General features: G+C 39.3%; 1 protein-coding gene and 1 pseudogene across 5 annotated transcripts in view; one reads left to right on the plus strand and one right to left on the minus strand.

The window, feature by feature from the left end:
• The window catches only part of FARS2 (phenylalanyl-tRNA synthetase 2, mitochondrial), a 523,925-nt gene that overhangs the window by 426,244 nt on the left and 72,061 nt on the right, over nucleotides 1–25,620 (minus strand). The window lies entirely within an intron of this gene.
• On the plus strand, nucleotides 379–928 carry LOC116531372 (annotated as a pseudogene). Its single transcript, XR_004260390.1, has one exon. The product of XR_004260390.1 is annotated as a 60S ribosomal protein L17 pseudogene (transcript).

The following is a 25,620-nucleotide window of genomic DNA, read 5'->3' on the forward strand; positions in this document are numbered from 1 at the left end:
AAGAAAACAGCATTAAAAATCTAAAAACAGTAAAATTATCCTTGGGGTTCAAACAGTAAAAAGGAAGCAAACTAAAATTTAAAATGAGGAAATATGAAAATAGAAGAAAATTCGAAAATGGAAAAATCATAGATATTTACAGTCTCTCCACATTGAGGAAACTCAGAGCAGACTCCCATAGTGGGGAAATGACACAGAGAATTATTTAAAAGCAAAGAATCCCATGACCATAAGTTCTCAAGTAATACCAGAGGAGGTGGGGGGGCCATAAGAAATATAATACAAAGCTGGTTTTTTCCGCCACAAATCTCGCGACAAGTCAAGTTCTCATGAGTTTTCCCAGAAGGCACCGTTCTTCCTCTTTCCCTAAGCGGCCTGAGGTAATCTGTGAAAATGGTTCACTATTAACTTGATCCGGAGAACCCCACAAAGTCATGCAAATCAAGAGGTTCCAATCTTCGTGTTCACTTTAAGAACACACGTGACACTGCCCAGGCCATCAAGGGTATCCATATACGAAAAGCCACGAAGTATCTGAAAGATGTCACTTTACAGAAACAGTGCGTACCATTCCGACGTTACAATGGTGGAGTTGGCAGGTGTGCCCAGGCCAAGCAGTGGGGCTGGACACAAGGTCGGTGGCCCAAAAAGAGTGCTGAATTTTTGCTGCACATGCTTAAAAATGCAGAGAGTAATGCTGAACTTAAGGGTTTAGATGTAGATTCTCTGGTCATTGAGCATATCCAAGTGAACAAAGCACCCAAGATGCGCCACCGGACCTACAGAACTCATGATCCTTACTGAAAAGGAACAGATTGTTCCTAAACCAGAAGAGGAGGTTGCCCAGAAGAAGAAGATATCCCAGAAGAAACTGAAGAAACAAAAACTTATGGCACAGGAGTAAATTCAGCCTTAAAATAAATGCAACTAAAAGGAAAAAAAAAAAAAGAAAAAAAGAAATATAATACAAAATGAAAATACTTTAAAAATAATTACGGAGTAAAGACTACATTTTACATACAAGTTATTTTTCCCAGGAAATTTCAACTTATTATTTGAAATAACACTTCAAATAATTTTACATACAACGGTAGTTCTCAAAGTACAGTCCCAAGACCAGTGACATCAGTATCACCAGAGAAGATGCTAGATTCTCAAGCCCTACCCTAGACCCAAAAAATAGGAACTCTGGGGCAGGGCCCAGCAGTCTGTGCCCTAACAACACCTCAGGGGGATTCTCATGCCAGCTACGGTTTGGGAACCGCTAGCAGAAATCCACTTAAATGTTACTGTACTATTAAACAGAGAATATAAACATATTTTAAGCTTTTTTCAATGACCATGGCAATCCTTTAGAAAAACCTGCTGCATTCTGTGCGATCATCGTTGTTTAGTGTTTTTCTTTTTTGCCCCTTTGTTTTTGGTTGGTCAGCAGATCCTCTACTGATGTTATTATAATAGTACTCACAGCTCCTCCATCCTCTCTGAGTCTAGACTTTCATGCTGGTGTAAGCTAGCTGAGAAGCAAAACAATTAAGTTCATGAGAACTGAATATTAAGTAGTTTCAATGAAGCTGGTTAAAGACCTAGGGAATAACTAGGGAATAAGGTGTCTGGTTTTAGTGTAAGAGGATTGAAATGGCCACTTTTTATCCTGAGAGGCTTTGAATTCTCAGACCTGGGCTGTGCTCCAGAGGATGACCTGGGGAAAAAAACTAATCTCTAGATGAGACGGAGATGTTAACATAGTAACATCTGGGGTGAGGGGGAGATTTTATCACTTAGACTACAATCTACGTCTGTGACCACTGTTATAAGAAATCACTTTTTTAAAAAAATAGGAGAGGCAAACAGAAGGAGATGAAAAGCCTCCTTTGCCTTTCTGCCTTGGGCTTTGCTTCTGTCACAGCCACTATCATACCTAACAAAGGACAGCTCTCTGGAATACCTACAGAATGACAAAAAATATCTGCAAATTGTACATCTGACAAGGAGTTAATATTCAGAATATCTAAAAAGCTCAAACAACTCAATAGCAAAAAACCATAAATATTACAATTTAAAAACAGGTAAAAAATCCGAATAGACATACAAATGGCCAACTGCTATATGAAAAACTGTTCAATATCACAAATCATCAGGGAGATGCAAATCAAAACCACAATGAAACATTACCTCACCCTGGTTAGAATGGCTACTACAAAAAAAAAAAAAAAATCCTTGCTGGCAAGGATGCAGAGGAAGAAGAATGCTTATACACTGTTGGTGGGAATGCAAATTAGTACAGCCTCTATGGAAAACAGTCTGGAGCTTCCTCAAAAAAATAAAAATAGGACTATATGATCCAGCAGTCCCACTACAGAGTATGCACCCAAAAGAAATGAAAGCAGTATATCAAAGATATATCTGCACTCCCATATTTATTGCAGCACGACTCACAATAGCCAAGATACGGAATCGACCCAAGTATCTACCAACAGATAAGTAAATAAGGAAAACATAGTATAAATACACAATGGAATACTATTCAGCCAGAAAAAAGAATGAAATTGTCATTTACAGCAACATGGATGAATCTATAAAACATTATAAATGAAGTGAGCCAGGCACAGAAAGACAAAAATCACATGATACCACTCATGCAGGAGCCAAAGAAGGTGATCTCACAGAAGTAAAGAGTAGAATGTGGACAGCAGAGGCTGCAAGAGGGAAGTGTGGTAGGGAGAGATTGGTTAACAGGTACAGGGCCACAGACAGGAAAAATAAGTTCTGGTGTACTGCTAGGCAGAAGGGTGATTATAGTTAACAATACTGCATGGTATCATTTCAAAATATCTAGAAGAAAGGATTTTGAATGTTTTCACTACAAAGAACAGATGAATGTATGAGATGACAGAAATGCTAGCTACCCTGATTTAATCATTACACAATGTATAGGTACCAAGACATCTCACTGTACCCCATACATATGTACAATTATGTGTCAATTAAAATAAAAATACAAATTAATGAAGGGAGGGAGGGAAGGAAGGAAGGAAGAAGGGAAGACAGAAGGATGGAAAACTCTCAGGGCTAATCAAACAATTATTTATATTTCAAAAGAAATGTACCATTTACACTTAGAGGAAACTGAGAGATGAGTTAGATCAGAGTGCATTCACTAGAAGAAGAAACCAAGGCCCAGAGCTTTCCTTCTCTGCAGAGGCCGTGCTGGCTGGAAGTAACTGAGGACAAAGCCTCAGGCCTTCCTTTCTCCCTTCCTGCTCACCTCGTGCTCCCTCATGACCAGCCCCTGCATCTTCCTTCACACAAAGAAAGCACCAGCATGAAACACTGACACAGTGGCAAGAAAACACCTGGGCAGAGCAGAGTGGGCATCACGTACTTCAAGTTAGCGTTTAAGAATTCAGAAATCAATGCTCATTTTCTGGTTGGGAAGCTTTTTTTTTTTTAATTGTACTTTAGGTTCTGGGGTACATGTGCAGATCATGCAGGGTTGTTGCATAGGTACATAAATGTCAAGGTGGTTTGCTGCCTCCACCCCCAATTCATCTATAACTGACATTTCTCCCCATGTTATCCCTCTGCACCTTCCCCAGCCCCCGCTGTCCTCCCCTAACCCCCAACTGACCCCAGTGTGTGATGCTCCCCTCCCTGTGCCAAGTGTTCTCATTGTTCAACACACACCTATGAGTGAGAACATGCAGTGTTTGATTTTCTGAGACTTCTAGGCAACTGCACATCCCTGGTAGTCAGGGTGAGTTGGACAGGACGCCCCGGCCAGTGAGCACTGCTGATCCAGGCCTGCTCTTCCACACCGCCATGTCCTGCCACCATCCCAGTACTCCTCAAGAGTCTTTTAATGAGAATTGTTCATAGTTTCTGGTGACAAGGCATTTGAAAATTAAGGTCTGTGCTTCATATGACAAAATGCTTCAGAAACGAAAGGTCCATTCTCTTCATAACTGGCTGTGAAAGATTATAGGCCTATTTTCTGATTTTGACATTTATTTGAAATTCAAATTCTACTGTATAACCTAATAGGAGTTGTGGAGATAATTAATACAAATGGAAAATCTCAGGGTAAAGTGGGAGAACGGAGGAAAGAGGACATTCTGAAAGTTCAAGTCATTTTCCTGTGCCACTTCATAGCATTTAATAGTGTGCTGTTCTCAAACACAAAATTCAAACACTAACCTGAAATTACTCTGCTCTCTAAATCTCTTACCACTCATCTCTAGTCTAATCTGAATAGAGAGCGCATGGACTTCATTACACACACGCATGCCTGAGAAGCTGTGGGTAAACTGCTATGTAAAGGAGACCTAGAACTGATCTTTTGCTGTTATCAAGATGCTGCTCTTAATTTAATGTACCTAGGGGTGAAGCGACACTCCTGCCAAACATACTCTGCTTAAATAGCAGTTCTACAATCTGTGCAGTCCTAGGTCTTTCTGAGATTGTTCAAAATCAAAATAGCAGCTTGCCTTTAAGGTTTTGTGCCTCTGTAGAAGATCAAAGAGGAACGTCTCTAAAAGCTGGTTACCTTCCTGCTAACACCTCCAGCAAAACATCTGGCGGAAGAACAGACACATAATAAAATAATCGTAACGGCATTTTATTATTATTATTATATTTCTGTAGTCACCAACCAGGCACTTCACATGCATTGTCTCAACTACTAACCATCATAATTCAAGATCAATATTACATTATAGAAAGATAACACATTGATCAGGCGTGCTGGCTCATGCCTGTAATCCCAGCACTTTGGAAGGCCAACGTGGGCAAACGAGTGAGATCAGGAGTTCAAGACCAGCCTGGCTAACATGGTAAAACCCCATCTCTACTAAAAATACAAAAAAAAAAAAAAAAAAAAAAAACTTAGTTGGGTGTGATGGTGTAAGCCTGTAGTCCCAGCTATTTGGGAGGCTGGGGCAGGGGAACTACTTGAACCCGGGAGGTGGAAGTTGCAGTGAGCTGAGCTGAGATCACACCACTGCATTCCAGTCTGAGCAACAGAACGAGATTTCATCTCAAAAAAAAAAAAAAAAAGAGAGAGAGACAGAAAAAAAAAAACAAGGCACTGTGGTAACATAGCAAAGAAGCGGGACTGGCAAGCATCGGAAATCCAGAGCTAACTCCAGTGCCCATACTTTTTCCACTGAATTTGGTTGATGGATAAATGTCAGTATCTAAGCCAACCATGCTCACTCTCACTTCACTGCCGCTGGTTAGTGGAGCAGATTTTATCAGTTGGTTCAGTGTGTCCTTTCATACAGACAAAGGTTTTAAGGAGATGCTTCCATAATACACTGCCTCCTCCCTAAACCACTCAAAGTGAGCATAGGTTCAGTTGACTGCACTTGGCCTTTCAGCCCAGCGGATTAGGGAGGTACAGTATACTCAAGAGGACATGGATTATCCAAGACATAACGAGAAGAAGTATGTATGTACGTGAGGGCCTTCCTTCAGGTCAGTGTGATGTTACAAATCCCTGTCATTTCCTCCCTGGGCCTGTGTGCTACCATCTCCAGGAACCATTCCTGTGCAGCAATGATATTAGCAAGCAGATACTCCCACAGGAACCAGGTCCTTGCCTCCGCCAGCCTCTCTACAGGTAACAGTTGCAGTGGCCTTCCTGAATCACAGTTTCTGACTTAGATAAACTAGACCTGGAGGCCACTTTTTCTGAGGTCACCACATCAAATGCAGTGACTTCTGTGTCATTTGGTGAACGAAAATCTAAGCATCCATTGAGGTGAACAAATACCCAGAAACAGGCCTCCGAAGAGAAGCATGGAAAGGCACAGCTGCCACGCAGCTCACAGCAAAAACAGAGGATACCCCAGAAGCAAACAGTGCCCATTCTTAGCCATTGCCATGCACAAGGACCACTTATACCTATGGTTAGAATTTGAGCTAATTTAAGTTATTTTTTTTCTTTTAAAGGGACTAGGGAGGGAAGCTTCATTTTTTAAATTCTCAAGTGGTAAAACTGACACCACAGACTTGGGCAGAGGGGCATGAACATCAGTACACTAGACAGCTACGAAGGCAAAGGCCCTCTCCATCCCACAGGAGAATCCCCAGACAGGATCCGTGTCATACCAGCTCATCCTCCACTTTCATTCATGACACATTCCTGCAAAAGGTGATTAAAAACTTAATGTACAGGAGTTCAACACTGGGTTTACGTGTTCCACAGAACTAAAAATGGGTAAAATTTCTAGTTATAAAACGTATATTTTATGTCCAACTGCTATGGAATGTACATGCCTAAAACAACATCAAAAATACTGAAGTGCACAGTTTTGTCAGCAGTAGTACCATCTCTAATTGGTAGAATAAATTATTACTACCATTATTAACTGAAAGGAGTTATCAATGGCCATTTTGTACAGGGTAGGGCAGAAATGAGTGACGTAGATTTTAATGAGGTCTTTTTTCTTGTGAGGCACTAGCTACCTTCTGTTGATGATGAGTCTTTAGTAAGCTGTATGCCTAGTGAATGGACCCCATGAACTCTTTCCCTGTATTTGAGTTCCCAGGATATTCTAATAATAATTTTCGTTTCATATTTTAGTGATCTTTTCTCAATTCTCTCTCACTTCCCCTCATCGCTTGGACATTATAGTCTTGGAATTTGGGCTATGTTTAAATTTTACCCCTTTGTGCACTGAGTGGATCAGCTTATATTCCATAACTGTCTAGTTGACCATGAGTCACTTGTCTAGTCGACCATGACTGTGTCCATCATTGTCTCAGTTGTCTGGCTGTTAGTATCAGCACTTACATTTTACCATTTCTGTTCATTTTTAGAAACTAATATGAATAAATGCACCACAGTATTCAAATAATTGTGCAAATAAATAGTGCTTGGCAAAGTGAAACTGTTTATTATTGTGCTTGACTATAATGAAGTAGTAGAATGTTTGTTGATCAGCTGATGCATGGAAGTCCCAATTAGGCCTAGGAAAGGTGGTTTGAGGATACCTAATTTTTAATATTTGAAAGTGTTGTTGCATGAAAGTCACACTGTCAGGTTGTGGAAAACCCATCAATAGCTAGTATTACAAACTTTAAGTTGAATCTTCTAGGTCTCAGTTTCCTCTTCTAAAAGATGACCGCATTAGTCTTTATTTTCTTTAAGATGCTTTCCAATGTGATAATGTGATTCTACTTGAGCTATTCAGATCCTCACAAAGAAACCAAGTTTTCTTACTTGCAATGTAATTTGACCTGGTATATTTTATTAACTATCTCATTTTTCTCAGCTAAGGTAAGAACTAGAAATTATTTTTTTTACCTTCCTCTTAAATAATTAAAATCAGCTTACAGCAGAATATAAAGTTATGATTAAAAAAAAAAAAATTAGCCAGACACAGTGGCTCATACCTATAATCTTTGCACTTTTTAAGAGGCCAAGGCAGGTGGATCACTTGAGGTCATGACTTCATGACCAGCCTGGCCAACATGGTAAAACCCCATCTCTACTGAAAATACAAAAATCAGCCAAGTGCGGTGGTGGGCACTTTTAATCCCAGCTACTTGGGAGACTAAGGCAGGAGAATCGCTTGAACCTAAGAGGTGGAGGTTGTCATGAGCCGAGATCACGCCACTGCACTCCAGCCTGCGCAACAGAGCAAGACTCTGTCATTCATAAATAAATAAATAAAGTTATGATAAAAAATAAAAACAAAGAGTCCCAAGTAGGGAAACAAATAAGAGTAGAAGAGTAGAAAATCAGGGTCCGGTGCGGTGGCTCATGCCTGCAATCCCAGCACTTTGGGAGACTGAGGCGGGCGGATCACGAGATCAAGAGATCGAGACCATTCTGGCCTGGTAACATGTTGAAACCCCGTCTCTACTAAAAAATACAAAAATTTGCTGGGTGTGGCAGCGCATGCCTGTAGTCCCAGCTTCTTGGGAGGCTGAGGCAGGAGAAATGCTTGAACCAGGAGGCGGAGGTTGCAGTGAGCCAAGATCGCACCACTGCACTCCAGCCTGGCGCCTGGCAGCAGAACAAGATTCTGTCTCAAAAAAAGAAGAAAATCAGAACCATATGAAAATATCACAAATCTGTAGACGATTAGGGGCCTATTGATGTTTTGCACTGTAGGCAGGTCAAGGGCAGCTGGGACACTGATGAGGGAAAGAGGGAGCTGTCAAACCCACCCACTGTCTCCCAGAAAAAACTTCTCAGTTTCCTCAAAACAACTGCTCTCATAGGAAAAAAAAAATCTCTCCCCATGGCCACATAGCAGGCAAATGAAAGTGAAACAATGCATGCATATAAAACTGAGTCAATAAAAATATTTCCTGATCCATTTTGTGTTTTCTGTTCTCTGTCAAACCCCCAGGCAGATGGCTCCTCCTCCCTGCAACAGCCAATTCATTTACAACTACAGCAGCACCCAGGCAGGAGGGCAGAAGATGGCTTAGCCTTGATAGGAAACAACCGGGAGCATCCCGGGTTTCTACTGAAAGAACAGGGGAGCTTAATGTAGCCATTTCCTGAGACCTACTTCCATCTTTGTATTTATTCTATATCATTTATAGCACTGTTGATGTTCTAATCATTCCTAATATTAGGAAAATATATGCCAAAAATGTTTTTTTAAAAAACCCAGATAATGCTGATTCATTTTTAAGAAAAATCATTTCAAACTTTATGGGCTCATGTATTTACATGAAAACCATGAAGATGAGAGAAAAAAGGTGATCTTTCTTGTAAAAGCATTCTGAGACCTTAGGAATAAAATCACAGTAGGATTAACCTTTGCCAAGAGTTAGAATTTTCTATCTGACCTAATAAATAATCAGTATACTTGAGCTATTTCTAGGGTGTAAACACTCATCCTTCTGAACACATGCTGACACTCCAGTTCATGTAACAAAGCCTGCTTCCTGGACATGTGGGGGATTTGACAGAAGCAAGGCCATGGGGAAAACATGTCACAGGTAACTAGCTGCTACCTTTCACAAAGTATGGCCTCATCATTGCATAGCAAATGCATAGCAAAGCAGACTCAACGTCAATTCTGGGTCACTGTGATAAACACATATGAAAGGCACCTAGTAAGAACTCAGTATTTGGTTGATATTAGTACTGTTTTTATTGTTAAAGAAAAATCAAATGGAGGCCACAGTGTGGGCATAACCTTAGGCCAACTACCCATAGCCATATAAGAGAAACTGAAGCTACCCCGACTTCTGCAAAATGCTGGCCATAAACAAAACTTAAGCTCTCTGTCCTTATCACCACGATAAAATTGAACAAATCATCTACAAGCAAATAAGGTTTACAGCTCTACTTGCCCAAAAAGGAATGTAAGATTACAATAACAGCAACAGAGATTAATGTACTTCTTCGTTTATGCTTTATAAGTTGCTGTGAGCCAAGTTTCTTACCACTATCTGTTTGAAGACACCTGGTTTGGCCAGGTGCCATGGTTCATGCCTATAATCCCACCACTGTGGGAGGCCAAGGCAGGTGGATTGCTTGAGTTCAGGAGTTTGAGACCAGCTTGGGCAACAAAGCCATCTCTACAAAAAATATAAAAATTAGCCAGACACAGTGGCATGTACCCGTGGTCCCAGCTACTGCCAGCTGAGGTGGGAGGATCACTTGAGCCCGGGAGGTCAAGGCTGTAGTGAACCGTGTTTCCACCACTGCACTCCAGTCTGGCTGACAAGGCGAGACCCTGTCTCAAAAAAAAAGAAGTCTCCTGGTTTGTGAATTAACCTTTGGTTAATTGCACAATAAAAAAAAAAAAAAAGTGCTAATTTCCCCTGATTTCATTTTTGACATCATCATTAATATTATTAAACATGATTTTAAAAAATAGTTATTTTTGAGCCAATTAGGAATATTTGCTAGGTAAAACTGTTACTGAGATAAAACTTTCCCAGTTACATGACAATTTCCAAAACATTACACATTGGCACTACGGTACAATATTTTTCATAAGAGGATATAAAATACTGACAGAGCAGTATAGCCATGCCACTGGACGCAAAGTCCTGGCTTTGGCCACAGCTGTATTTTTATCATCTTGCATTTTTTCTGATCAGTATATTTTTAGAGCAATTTTTTTAAATGTTTGAAATGAAAAGGCCATATAAAAATATAAGCTGTTTCAACTCATTTTTACCAATAGCAACATATGACACTAATAAAAAATGAAAAGCATATAACCGTACATATCTTGAGTCACTAATACAATATTTTTGAAAATAACAGTATATTGAGGGAAGGCTAGTAAATCTGAGGACTGTATAAGAAAACCTCAAGAAAACTGCATGTTCCAAGACACTGAGCAACAAAGTACAACAGCCCTGCACTCACTTGTTCTACAAACTAGGGTGATACTAAGCACGGAAGATTCATGGAGAACGTGATGTAGCCATGAAAACACTGTGCCAATCTATAAACATGTCTCAAATACACAGAATGCAAGCTACAGAGTACTAAATACCATACAGAATGCCATAAAGTGCCCTGCAAATCCAAAAACTCATACTTGAGATAATCAGAGAGCTCTTTCAAAGAGGCCAACTTTTGTGCAGGTAGGCTGGGTGGGTGGGGAAAAGGGAGGGCATTTTAGAGCAGAGGAAAGAGTGGGAGGAAACTCCCTGCCATTGGGCGACCTGGACAAGGCCATGTTCCATATGGATTATGCTCAGGACTGCAGGACATCTGAAAGGCTATGCAAAAGATTGCTGAGAAGAAAAGAAAGACAGCACATCTGCATACAAGAAAGTGTCCAGAAAGGGAGACGAAAACATACCAGAGAGCAAACAGATAGATGTTTTTCAGCTTTAGTAAAAACAAAAGTGCAGTACACAATTCAGGAAATTCAAAACAGCACATCATAAGAGCAATTTAGTTAGGAGGAAAGTCACAGGAATAATTTTTTAAAAAGATAACTCTGCCTGAATCTAGTGAAAAAACCCAAACTATTTTATTCTATACTCTACAGGTCTATTAAAACAATCATCCATAAAACTTGGGTTTTGAATCAGTGAACTCTTTATTTTTTAATTCTAAGTTTCTCTTTCTCAACATCACCAAGTTTCCATCCAGAAACAGAAAAAGGATAAAAATATACAATTATCTATTTTTAAATCTGCTTTAAGTTCTCAAAGGTACTATTTTAATAAATTTTCCCTAAAATTCTCATTGTTCTGCCAAAAATATGAAAAGATATCATTGATTGTTACCAACTAAACTTGATGCTTTCCCAGAAGCCTTTCTTCACAGTAATCTGTGGTCTCTGGATGAGTTACAGAATCATTCCTAACAGTGAATAGGCACTTTACAGCCAATCATTTCTAAAACTTGTAGGACTTTAGCCAACGTGAAAACATTAGATAGGCAGTAATGGAATGTGACTAGTAGAAGGAAGAAACCAAGATACCATTTTTGGCCACACACAATGTTATATCCAGAACACTCAAGTGAATCAACTCATGAACTATTAGAAAAAATAATAGCCTGGTGAAGGGAATTAACTTATAATTTTGAAAAATCAACAGCTTAAATCCCAGCAATTACCAACAATAAATAAAGCTATAATGAAAAACATCCTTTACAATAACAAATACATAAAGGGGCCTGTGTGAAACAAGTCAGAAAACTTTATAAGAAACCATGAAAGAAAATCAGAATTTAAAAAGGAGATATTTGTTGTATATGAAGATGGAGTAGTATAAAATGCCAGCTCCACCCAAATTATTTTCATGGAATTGACAGTGAAAAGGTCTGCAGAAGAAAGAGGAAAATTAGGAGAAAGACTTGTGAAAATGACTCCCAAGTTTGTTTAAAGATTAAACAATTGACAGGAGCCAGGAATTTTTAAAAAAAAAAGAATAGCAAGAGCAACAATAATGAAAACTACTAACACAAGAGTTGACACAGCAAACAAACTCTGATATATTAATTCTGTCTCTCTCCATATATACATTATATTTACACACACACACATATAATCTCATAAATCTATATAGAAGAAATAAATTACATACAAAATGATGTTGAAAAACTATTTGGATTTTTTAAAAAGTGACATTTAGTTCCTGACATGTACCAAAATAGAAAGTCCAGAGTTCTACTACTTGTTTAAAAAGAAAAACAAACAAAAAATAAGGGTAATTCTTTAAACAGATTTTTGTGTTAACAATAACTATTTTACAAAGGAAATTCAAAAAAAAGTACAGAGTTCTACCACTTGTTTAAAAAGAAAAACAAACAAAAAATACTGGTAATTCTTTAACTCATTTTGTGTTAGGAATAACTATTTTACAAAAGAAATTCAAAAGAAGTAAACAAAATCAAATGAAAGATATATAAATTTGACCACATGAAAATTTAAAACTTCTGATGTTTACAAACATCAAAAATTTGAAAGGACAAAAAAAAAATTTGGGAAAACATCTGCAGTGAATGAGGAAACACACGCATACATTTTCTTTCAAAAACAAATCTGGAAAAATACAAAGAATGAATAAGACCTACGATTTGATAGCACAATAGGGTGACTATAGTCAGTAACAACTATATTTTAAAATAAAGAGTATAAATTGGATTGTTCATAATTCAAGGGTAAATGTTTGAGGATACCCCATTTCCCATGATGTGCTTATTTCACATTGCATGCCTGTATCAAAACATCTCATGTACCCATAAATAGAAACACCTACTATGTACCCGCAATAATTTTTAAAATTAAAAAAATTTAAAAATAAAAAAATGAAAAGTAAATTTTAAAAATTCTGGACTTTTGATATGTTATTTGACCATAGGTTTATAAGATCCACATATTTAAAGACGAGTCTTTGGTTTTAGAAACACTCTGAAAAGACTCACAGCTTCTAGTTATATGGGTATAAAATAAAGTCACTGAGACTTTTAAAATCCATCAGACTGCCATGTCTCTGTTCTTCCAGAAAAAAAGGCTGTCTTACTTTATAACCCTGAAGTGATATATTTAGAACTAAGGTTGTTTTTTTCCTCCTCTCTGAGTGTTTTTACCCAAAACCAATCTTACCTTTCGGTTTGTTTATTTGTCAGATACTAAAAGTATCTGACAAATAAAAATAAAACACAATAGGAAAAAAGCCGCCTGAGAATTAATGGTTCAACTACACTTATACCTCTGCAAATTTTCCTATCAAGTCTTAAGAGAGCTCTGTACTGAAGAAACAGGTCCACTGCCCCTCTGAGTCTGCACTAGAAAGACAGTGGGCAAGTGGGGAAGCCCCTCAGGCAGACTCAGCACAGGCTAAACAATAAAATCTATTCCTCTCTCTTCTCCTCTATACAAAGCAAAATATCTACCTCAGAAGTATGAAAAGAATGGAATTAAAAGCACAGGTACCACTATCTACTACACATAGTGTGCTGCTACCTGACAATAGAACTAAATTAAAATGAGGCCTATATTTACATCTCAAATGTTAACAATTTTTAATTTTCCATTTGATTAAATGTTTTATACCTTTTGATTACTGGTCACACAATTTCTCCAAAACCTTAAATCTCCAGTAATAGTGAAAAGCTCATTTATGACACTCTTATACACTGAATCACCCAATAAAACTTGATGTCATCAAACAGCAGTGATAAAGTATTACAGAAAACTGACTTACATTACAACTATTTGCTAATTGCTTAATAACATGTTAATATTTACCTACGAATATTTTTTCCAAAAAAAAAAAAAAAAAAGAGCTTGAAACAGTTTCTATCTGAATGGTAAGTTTGTATAATTAATCAAATCAATGCTACATTTCAATATTGGTAAAAATATATATATGACATCAATATGTAAGTGCAAGATACAAAGATGAAAAAAAGTCCATCAATCTAGTAAGCTTTCAACACTGAAGAAGAAACATCAACATAAAGCACCTGTATAGTTAACTCTGGGTCCCTGCCTGGCACTGATTCATTTCTTATTCTCATTTCCCCTCTCTGTTTCTCTTTCAGGCCTGGGCTGTTAAACAGATCACAAAGGATCAGATGGAAGCAGAACTGAAATGGATATGGGCTTTGCAAATACTTGAGTCACTTAAAGCAACGAAAATCCTGGAGTGAGGACACTGATTTGGAAGTAGGAATTCAGACTACACCTTCCTAAAGTACAGTCATAAGTGTGTCAGGGAACTAATGCTCTCACAGGTCAAATGTCAACAGATGGTAACATGCCTTAGAAGCCAAATTCAGTTTCATCAACTTAAAAGAAATCATCACACCATCACAGAAACCATCAAAAAGCAATATCATATCCAAACCTTAATTTATAGATAGAAAGCTTTGCTTCTCAAAATAGGGCTTGCCTACACATGGAGCTGGGAAGCAGTTGTTCCACACTGCCCCAAGATAAATATGGCTCATATGCCAAGACTACACATTTTGACAGAATAATATTTTATTCCTGCAGAGATAATATTTTTGGATTGTTTTCCTGATATTAAGTGATTTCTAATTATTTTATGTTAAAGACAAATGGGGAAATATTACAGAGGAGAATAAAATCATAAATTTTAAACTAAAGCCCCAAAACTATTAAATATTTCACACTTTACATCATCTTGTATGTATAAGTATACATCCCCATCTTCCACCAGACTTGATTTCCAAACAAACGTTAGCAAGCTGCTCTGCACCTGTTCTTGTCTGGTAAGAATTAAAACGGTGACTTTCCACAGCAGTATAGTAGTGCATAGCGATCTATCTCATTCTTTTCAATGGTGCCAAGTATTCCATATAGGAAAGCCCATGTTAACTTAGCCATTTCCTTATTGATGAACATTTGTTTCCAATATTTTGCTAAAATCAGTAACTCTATAAAAGACATACTTGTATCTTTTCATACACTTGCAAGTATTTTTAGAATAAATTCCTGAAAGCTGAATTGCTAGTCAAATGGTTTGTGTGTTTTACATTTTAACAGACAGGGCCAAAGAGATCTTCTAAGAAGCAGTGCGCCAGTTAGGACTCCCATCAACAATGCACAAGTGCCAAACTCCCTGCGCCCTTTGTACCACCACTGTGATTAAACGATTTGACCGCTAAACTGCCAAGTAGTTTTACTACAATAGTTACTGTACACTAAGTGCTAATGTGAGAGGACTTTAAAAAATAAGTTCTACTTTGCAAAATACTGTTGTTTACATCATCATCCCTGACTGCAAACATTTTAAAATGTATGAAGCCAGAGGGCCACCGTATTCATAGGGAAACATAAATACATTTCAAACAGAGCATATTATTAACAAGAGGGCAGGCATCAAGTCCCTTGGAGGTTTAGGAGGAAGAGCAGCAATGTAGAGGATGCCAGGGAAGACCTTCCTGGGAGAGGTGAGGTTCCAAGTGGATATTTAATGATGAGTCACACTAAAAGAGCCTGAAACAAACAGGGATGATGCAGCAGATGGTAGATGATGACATACAAAGTCCACAACAGCAGAGCTCAAGTCAATAGAGAATTACATGGTAAGGTATAGGTCTAACAACTGGCTAGGGACTGCACAAAATACATAAAGGCCAGTCAAAGAAGAGAATCAAAACAGCGGCTAGAGTAGAGTTTTAAAAGTATAGTTGCCAAAAAGAACATCTGGAAACTCAATTGTACTCAGCCACCAGCAATTCAGAAGTACACCTGCCTCTGCTCAAGGTGAATATATCCTCATTGCCCAGCAAGGTAGGATGTTCCTCAGATATGTCTACAATCTATAAAGTAACTACTTAATATGATAGCATTGCTCAAAATAAGTCAGAAAATAACCATAGCTTTCCCACTTCATGTTTTATAATCTTTCTTGTCATTACAGTTCAGTCATTTCAAACCGGAGGAAGCAGCACATTCCAGCAAAAGAAAGGGTTTTGAAAGAAACAGTCCTGGGCTCAAATTCTGACAGCATCTTAACAAGCAAATTCATTCAACCTCTTAAAAAATCAGAAGGTCCTTATCTGCAAAATGGTCATCAAGGCTATGCCGATGAAACGGGACAGGTATGAAGCTAGAGACACAAGTCTCCTTCCACTCCCTTCCCATCTATTTCAAGTAAGACCAAAATATACAGTATCACTTAATTATTGGCTGCTGATCAAATCTTTTAGTTTTCTAATTTCACTGCCATAACTCCATTAAAACAATAAAAAAAGTACTTGGTGATGAAAACGTCAAGACAATTCAGAAAGCAGAATGGTACACTTTAGAAGTTACCAATGCCAAAAAAAAAAAGTATTATGTTACTCCTTTCAAAAGATCATATAAGAAAGTCAATATTTGTATAACATTCTTGATTTGGTCTATAAACCTAAGAGTTGGGTCAACTAAGCATAACTCCTTTTGCTCCATAAAAACAAATGTTCAGTATTCACTCTTCTATACTCAATACTGGAGCCATTACCTTTTTAATGCAGTTCATCCCTTGATTCTAATCATCCCTCCATGAAAGCGTTTGCCCTATGTGTCATGCACATATCACCACTAACCCCCTGGGCACAGTATGTGCAATATTCAGACAAGTGGTGTTGAAATCACATAACACTGCCCTTGTTTCATTTGTTTCCTTTGACTCTGTGACATCTTACATCCAACATAAATAGGTGTATACCTTCAAGGGTATTCAAAGTAAGGTTCTCTGAGCTAACATGGTTTTAAATAAAGCAACTGATGTTAATCTGAGTAACTCAGCTACTTTAGGTAGAACCTCAATCATCAAAATCAGCCAAAAACTGCTAGAGCAGTATCTTCCAAACTTCACATAAAATAAATCTGCTAGTTTCCTAACATTCCCTGCTTTCAATTAGCCTTTCTATGGCTCTGCTCATTTCTTTTTTATAACCATGTATTTATTTCTATTGATTCTTAGCACTTCATATATTGGCAGGAAACTATTGCCAGCCTAATGTCATGCATTTATGCAGTGCTTTCAATTAAGTCATTTTGGAACCTCCTTAGCATTCTGCTGAAGATGATGTACTATGCCCCTGCAATGTGGGTGGCTTCACTCTTCTTGATATTTCCAGCACACAACCCTGCTTGCTATATACTGGGTGCTCAGTGACTATCACTGGAGCAAGATGAGAGCCTGTCTCTAAAGTCACAAGGTCCTGGGTCTGAATCTCAGCACCGATACTTGCCAAATTTAACCTGAAGCCTGGGCAAATCATGTGACCTCTCAGGGATTTAGTTTCCTGTTTGAAACTAAAGGAGATCAGGAATATCTATTTCACTGAGCTTCTTTGAAAACTCAATGAAATAATGTATTTACAGTGAGTACCAGAGCAGCTGTGCCATGGCATATTAGGGCTCAAGAAACGAGAGCCAATTCACTAACCCATGCACATACCCTCACTCAGGTTCTCTTGGAGATCAAAAAGGACCTCAGCAATGTCAGGAAATAGGTTCAGAGTAGGATTCAAAAGGCAAAGCCCTCTTTAAAACCAGTGACTACAGAGGTGTGAACCCAGGCCCCAAGAAGCAGCTGATGCTCTCTGAAATTCACTTTGATAATGCTAAATTATTTCCCACACATTGTTTTTAGTCCAATTCTGTCAATGTTGACCTCGCTCTGCCTTTCAGACTCAACCCCACTCTGATCCAGTAACAATATCAGCTGAGGTGAAACTGGCTGGCTAATCCCTAGCTCTCCCTTATGCCTGTCCAACTTCATATCTAACCTTTGCTATTTCACTATTGGCCCTCATATCACCAGGGGAACTAGAAACAAATGTGAACAAGACACCAAGTAAGTTAACTTACGTGGCCGGATAGGAGAAAATCTCCACCACCACAACACTATTATTGAAGCCCTTCCCTGTGGCCAGGGAATCCTAAGGGGCATAATTTGGCAGGCTGGACATGGGAACACAGGGACATGTGAATGCTCCCAGAGATGTGATTCACAGCTCAGTTTAATCTCTTGCTATGAATATCTAAATACATAGCACTTTAAAACTACAACTCATCAGTCAGGCAAAAACTCTTTGAATGAGGCAACATTAAAATGAAGAAGGCCATGATTAAGACAGCCAAGCAAAATAAAAGAGAAAATTAAATCTGTTAAAGCCCATCTGAGTAAAATTGAAAACATCGTAGAAATAAGACTCAAAAAAATACGTAGAATAAGACCATTGATCATTTTTTTTTTTCTGAGACAGAGTTTCACTCTGTCACCCAGGCTGGAGTGCAGTGGCGTGATCTCGGCTCACTGCGCCGTCAACCTCCCAGGCTCAAGCAATTCTCCAGCTTCAGCCCCCCACAGAGCTGGGACTACAGACTGCACCATCACACCTGGCTAATTTTTGATATTTTTTGGAAACAGGGTTTTACCATGTTGCCCAGGCTGCTCTAGAACTCCTGAGTTCAGGCAATCCTCCTGCCTCGGAGTTCCAAACTACTAGGATTATAGGCGTGACCCACACAGCCCAGCCAAGAATTACTGAATTAATGTCTACTACAGTAACATTTACTCCCATAGAATTTACAAACTACACACTCAAATACATGCATATTCTGACTTCTCAAATTTAACTACCTCATTAGAGAAGAGTAAATGAATATATCTCTGAGGAAACATGCGTAATCCAAAGGTATCTGTTAATGAACATAAAATTTCATTGATGCCACCTGTTTGTGAATCATTTGCTACTACATAATATTCCTGTATTTGTTTTTATTTCCTCCAAAGCTTTGGGTAAGATTACAACTCCATGAAGATGTGCTACAGTTATCCTCCTGGCCTATATCATAACTGTATAGGAGGCAAGGCTCCACACATTACCCTCAATGTTCCTGGGGTACCCGTGGATCCAGCAAAAGAAACGTAGGTTCCTCTTGGGATACATAACACTGAGCCGAATGGAGCCACCAGCACAGAAGCAGCATAAGCTACATCTCCTCTCTCGTGGGACTTAAAACCTACTTCGGGATGTAAAATTGAAAAAGCAAAAATCTACATGGCAAAGTAGGTCTCAGAGATGTTCAAAGAAATGGAAATTACAAAAGAAAAAAACGAGGATAGTTAAGATTTAGAAGACAACACTCTACTCTGATATAACAATATCTACATAGATATTTGGCCACTGTCCCAGATTCTCATCAAGGGGCTCCTAAAATCTTTATAGTATCTCGATTGATAGGAATAGGAGCAGTTTGTGTTCTAAAATTTGGTGTTTGTCCCCAGTTCCTGACTGAGAACTAAATCCCGTGAAATTTCTAGGAAGCTAAGAGTATGTTTTATTCTCATAAGGCCACTCTTGGTGGCCCAAGAAACAGCTTCAGGATGGACACAGGTCTCAAGAAATAGCGAAGCAAGAACTGAAAGGGGAAAGGGGCTGGAGATTAACACAATGACCAAGAGCCAATGATGTAATCTACCATGTCATTACAATTAAATCTCGGCAAAAACCTCTGACCCACAGAGTGGAGAAAGCTTCCCGGCTGGTGAAAACATCAAAGTGCTGGGAGAGTGGTGTGCCATGAGACAGCATGGAGGCATCATACCCAGACCTCGTCACCCTGTGGGTCTCCTCCTGGGTTGGTAGCCATAGTTTTCTGTACAGAAACAAGTTGTCACAAGTTTAATTAAAAGGTGGTACACTGTAAACCTAAGGGCAATGCATTCGTCTGTTCTCACAGTGCTAATAAAGACATATCCAAGTCTGGGTAATTTATTAAGAAAAAGAGGTTTAATGAACCCACAATGTCACATGGCTGGCAAGGCCTCACAATCATGGCGGAAGGCAAAGGAGAGGCAAAGGCGTATCTTACATGGCAGCAGGAAAGGGTGTGTACAGGAGAGCTTTCCTTTCGTAAAACCCTCAGATTTCATCCTTTATAATTAACTGTTAGTAGTAAGTACAGTGCTTTCCTGAGTTCTGGAAAACCTTCTAGCAAACAATCAAGGGAACTCCCAATTTATAGCTGGTTGGTCAAAACTGCAGGTGATAACATGGGACTTGCAACTGGGGACTCCACTCCAGGTAATCTTGTGAGACAGTTTTTAACCTGTGGTGTCTGGGCTAACCCCAGACAGTGTGAGAACTGAATTGCAGGACACTCAGTTGGTGTCCAGAGACTTGGATGATTGGTTGGCATAAAAAAATTTTTAAAACTCATACATTTGTTGTCACAAGTTTAATTAAAACAAAAACAAAACTACAAGTTGGAAGCACATCGACCATGCCAGGGCAACAAGCAGACAGTTGAAAAATACTAGGGAATTTATTCCAGATCTCAATCACCATTCATGATTTTAAAGCATCAGTCTGACACTGGAAGAAACTGAATAAGGCATATGACTTGTTTTACAAATTGATACGCTACACTAATTTTAAAACATTTTATCACGTGGTTTACCTCACATTACAAAAGGATTGCCTCCAATCAACTTGTTTATAAGTTGGTTGGTAGCCACAGTTTTTTGTATAGAAACAACATCTAGCAGGGACTTTAGAAATCGATCAGGCTACACTATCACTGAAACACAGCACTCTAATATCACAGAACCTACCCACCACACAGGAGAGGACAATTTTGGAAAGTTATAGAGACAAGATACTCCCTCAAACTGCTCAACCACACTAATCCCACTTCACCTCTGGCAAAAATTTATAAGGTCATGTCTGGAGAAGGAGTGCGAAAAATGAGCTCTTTGGCAGAAAACTGGGTAAATTGTAGTAAGAAATATCTCCATTATTAACAGTCAGGTTAAAAGTTCCAGGACATGGGGCTGCAGAGAAAAAAGTCTACATGTTAGGTTTTTTTTTCTTTTATTTTTAAGAACCTCTAACTTAATTTCCCATAAAATCTTAAAAGTCAATGGGGTAAGATAGGAGGCACCAAGATACCATAAATACACTGCCATCAGTTCTAGTTCAAACTATACAGCAAAACTAATGAAAAGATATAGCCTTAGTGGATGTCAGAGACATGATGGACCAGAGGGATCAGTTTACGAAATGGAGGCAGAGATTGGCCCCTGTCGTATGGGAGCTCATGAGCACAGAGCTCAGCCAGAACCTGGGTCCCCTGAATCTCAAGCTGTTCATCTTTCATGACATGACACCGCTAAAGAACAGTCTGTTTCAAGGTCTCATTGTTAAAAACAAAAGACAAAACCCCCATCTTTATATCATTCATGCTTAAAACTCATGGAAGAGCATGACTGTAAAATTATGAAGAATCAAAAATTATTCCCTAGACCAACACTCTCAACCAACATGGGCAACAGTGCTTTGGGGAGAAGGGTAAACAAGGAGGGAGACTGCGCATTCTCTTGCTAAAATTATTTTCCTAACTCCTTAAAAAGAAACCAAAGCTAACATGTAGACTTTAAATGAATAAGTGACTAAATAGAAACAAAAACAAAACGAATACATTTAGTTATCAAAAATCTATCAACATCAGTATCTTAAGGTGAATGCAAAGAATGACATGAATTCCAAGAAGTCTTTTACTGTTTGACAACCGATCTTCCTGTTCTCTGCACAACCTGTAAAGGGGTAAAATTTCCCCAAGGGGTATTGAAAGTCATCTGGACACAAAAGTAGTCAGCATGTCATTTCAGTAATGTGCAAGACAGTATCAATGTCCAGTAGAATCCATCAAGTGGAAGTCAACACAGCATCAGTGGCAGAGCAAGTTGAGCTGTTCTCAAGTGAGGCAGGTGTAGACTACTTACTCCAGGATAAAGGGTAAGAAAGGTGAGAAGGAGGGAAAGATAAACTCAGCTGCAGTGGTACACCGTAAACCTAAGGGCAATGCATTCATCTGTTCTCACAGTGCTAATAAAGACATACGCAAGACAGGGTAATTTTTAAAGAAAAAGAGGTTTAATGAACTCACAGTTTCACACGGCTGGCAAGGTCTCACAATCATGGTGGAGGGCAAAGGAGAAGCAAAGGTGTATCTTACATGGTGGCAGGCAAGAGAGTGTGTGCAGGGGAGCTTTCCTTTTATAAAACCATCAGATTTCATGAGACATATTCACTATCACAAGAACAGCACGGAAAAAGCTGCCTTCATTATTCAATTGCCTCCCACCAGGTCCCTCCCATAACACATGGGGATTATGCAAACTACAATCCAAGATGAGATTTGGGTGGAAACACAGCCAAATCGTATCAGGCAAGCTTCACATAATCTACAAAATCTACAGTACAGCCTTTCCTAGATGTTTCAACTCTTCATAAACCAATTTGACAAACAATGTAGATTTTGTATCAAATAACAGAATTAAAGTAGAATAACAACTGTTAGCATTAGCACAGGCCTATAAAATGAAAGATAATGAACGTTAATTGTTTTTCCTTTTTTTATTGGAAGGCTAATTCAGCCAAAAGTTATGAAGGTACAATTTCCCTAGAAGTTGTTAATTGAGATATCACTCCAGCATAAGGAATCAAGGCTAAGGAGCAGCTATTGCCAGCTGCATTTGTGAGCAGCTTAAGCTGATTTACCATTACCATGATTATGATTTTACAAATCTACTCAGTAATTCACATATGTAATGCCCTTAATGCTGGGTTGGGCTACAACACTGGTTAGCTGCACTAATTAGCTGAATAGAAGAGTATTTGAAGTTATTAGAGGATTATATGTAAATTAATGCTAAGTGTATGTAAATAGTTTCTAATACCAAATATTGCCTCTAGAAAAAAAAATCCACAGCACAACTGCCCTATGCTCCCTACACTCCCACTCTGACCATCTGATGACACTGGCACATGGAGATGCCATTCATAATAGTGCAAACCCTGCTGCTGTGAGGGCACTCGGGTGACCCAAATGGCTACCTGGTTCCAGTAGTATTCCTGGGTGGAGGGAGAAGGCTGCTGCTCCTGGAACTCCCGGCTTTAACAAAGGTGACACAGGAGGGAGGAAAGGAGGAGCCCGGCTGTTTCTCTGAGCCCCAGGCCACTCAGTCTCTAATCCTGGCTGGTGCCAGTTAGGGAAGGAGACCAGACCTGCCCTGACTAAGGACCTGCAGGTAGATCTCAGAGCAGACATGCTGAGTCCTGGGGAGAGCAGCCACAGGGGCCAGGCTCTGTCTGCAGAGCTGACCCAACTGCCCTGTGCTGGACGTTAATGATTTGCTTCAGGGAAAGGCAAAGCAGAGGCTCCTCACCAAGTGTCAGGGCCCCTGCTCTAGAATCTGTGACTGCTCTACCCAGAACAGAAGAAATGGCCTTTCAGTCACCAGCCAGGTACCTTGAGTTTGCTCTGGGGCTACGCATAAGCTCTGAACCCTGTGAGTTGCCCGGGAGGCAGAGCAGGCTGTCCACTGACGGCTTGGGAAATAAATAACGCTGCGCTCAGCCATCCTGGGCCTGGGTCTCCTTTGGGATTTGTCGGCTTATTAGGATGAGTTAAGAAGTAAGAAATTCTTATGTCAGAAAATGAGTGTGCATATTCCAAACTGTCATCACACATTGTTATAAACATTGTCCCTATAAATGACCCCATCAATAACACATGAGAAGGCCCTTTTCCCAGTTCCTTCCTGACACAGTGTATTGTGAGTTTTTTCCATTTCTGCCAAACTGATGCTTAAAAATGTATGCTTTCATATTTATTTATAATATTAGTGATGCTTAAAATTTTTTTATTCAACTTTGGTACTTACTTTTTGTTAACAGCCTATCCTTGATATTTTTCTACTGCCATATTGTTTTCTTACCAATTTATCCATCATATGTATTGCAAATATTTGGTAATTTCTCCTTCATGCTTCCTTATGGAACTTAATAATAGAGAAAAATAATCATTTAAAATTTTCATCAAAAAGGATAAATTGAGGCATGTTCATAAACAAGTAAACCATTTTTTCATGGCTGGCTTGATAATGTATGCAAGTAGTTCTACCTGACACTTGTTTAGGAGCCTGTTGCTTGAGCTGTGGGAAGATTACTGGGCCCTACAATAAATTACCAGAAGTGCCTGTGGCTCCTGCTCTTCAGTGACTCAGTGATCCTTTGTGCTTGAAGTTTGGAGGCTGCACACAGCTGAAACCAGCCCCTGCACAGACAGGCAGCCAAGGCAGCCAAGGCAGCCGAGCAGTGGGGACCATGCCAGTCCCTGCCGCCACAGGATGGCAGGAGGGAACAGTACGCAGCATGCCTGCTAGGTGCACCTAGCACCAGGGAGCAAAATTAGTGACGCATCACTCTGGCAATTTCCTTACATGCACTATTCAAGCTAGGAATAGATTTGCTTCAGATGCTCCAGCTTACAGGATGTCAGCAGTTCCTCTCCTCTTTGACTCAGGAAAGAAAGTAGATTTGAGAAGCACGCAGCAGAGCTCCCAGCTTACAAGGGGGTGAGGGATCCAGAAGGAGCTGCTCCGCCGTGCATCTGTGGAGTAGCCAAGAAATGATCACCCATTCTTTCCTAACTAAAAAGATTGAACAAAACTAAAAAAGAACGTTTTTAACACTGAAAGCCATTTTTGATAAATGCTGAAATTTTTCAAAATCTGCCACCATGAGGTATATAGGAAGTTCAAGGAACCAGATGTTTGCCAGAGCTTGCTAACAAACTCCTTCCTGCAGCAGGGACCTCACGTCTTTCAACATAATGCTCTCAGGAGGCAGAGATAAGACAGAAGAGGGATGGGATCTGCTCTTGGTGGGGCCATGTGACCCTCCCTGCATACTTTGGCCTTGGTGCACTTTTCCTAAAAAGGGATTGAGATTTGGGGGCTGCCAGCCAAGCCCAGAAAGACTCAAGTCCATTGTTCATTTATTTCATCAAGTTGTGGAAGTAAACAGCTGGGCTTCCTCAAACACTGTCTGTACAGAGTTTATCATATATTTATGCTTGGAGTATGTGTACCGTTCATATACTGATAAATGGAAATTTATCTCACAAAAGGGCTCAACTGTTTCTTCACTGACATGTTCCAAAAACTTTCAAGAAGCAGAGCAAGAACTGAGAAAAGAAAGGGATGATGGTTGAAAGGTGGGAGGATCCACATTTTCCCAGATTAGTAAGATGAAATTGTAACCAACACCTTGGTTAAAAATAATAATAGTAATAGCCCTACAACAAGACCATAATCCCTAAAAAGACCAGTGACTGACAGGTAAGGGAAGAGAAAGGCGAAACAGATTATAAATTAATTGATAAAGCAAAACAAACAAAAAATCCCAGACGTAAATTCCTAACCAGTTTCAAGCGGGTGAAATGCATATGCATGATCCTCTCTCTTCTAAATAATTTTACAGCCCCATATAATAGGGTTTGTCACTACCGTTAAGAGTTAAAACTACAAGGAAAGAAACAACTGCAGCATGACAGTTAAAGACAGTTAAAGATTTTACTTTAAATCAAACATGAGAGGGGCTTCTGGCCAATTTTGGTCAGGAGCACTTTCTCTTACATAAGAGTACGCATTGGTTTCAGGGTGAGGGGGCTTATCACAAGCTTAGAATGTTTCTGTGTGAAGGAGAAGTTTTATGGCAAGGTTGGAATGTCTCTGGGAGGAGGGGAGGTTATCTTGGGGCTGACATCTTTCCGGCAGAGGAGGTTATCTTGGGGCTGACATCTTTCCAGCAGGAGGAGGTTATCTTGGGGCTGACATCTTTCCGGCAGGAGGAGG

The sequence above is a fragment of the Sapajus apella genome, unplaced genomic scaffold (assembly GCF_009761245.1).
Source record: "Sapajus apella isolate SASKATOON/1434 unplaced genomic scaffold, GSC_monkey_1.0 scaffold70, whole genome shotgun sequence".
Lineage (NCBI taxonomy): Eukaryota > Metazoa > Chordata > Mammalia > Primates > Cebidae > Sapajus > Sapajus apella.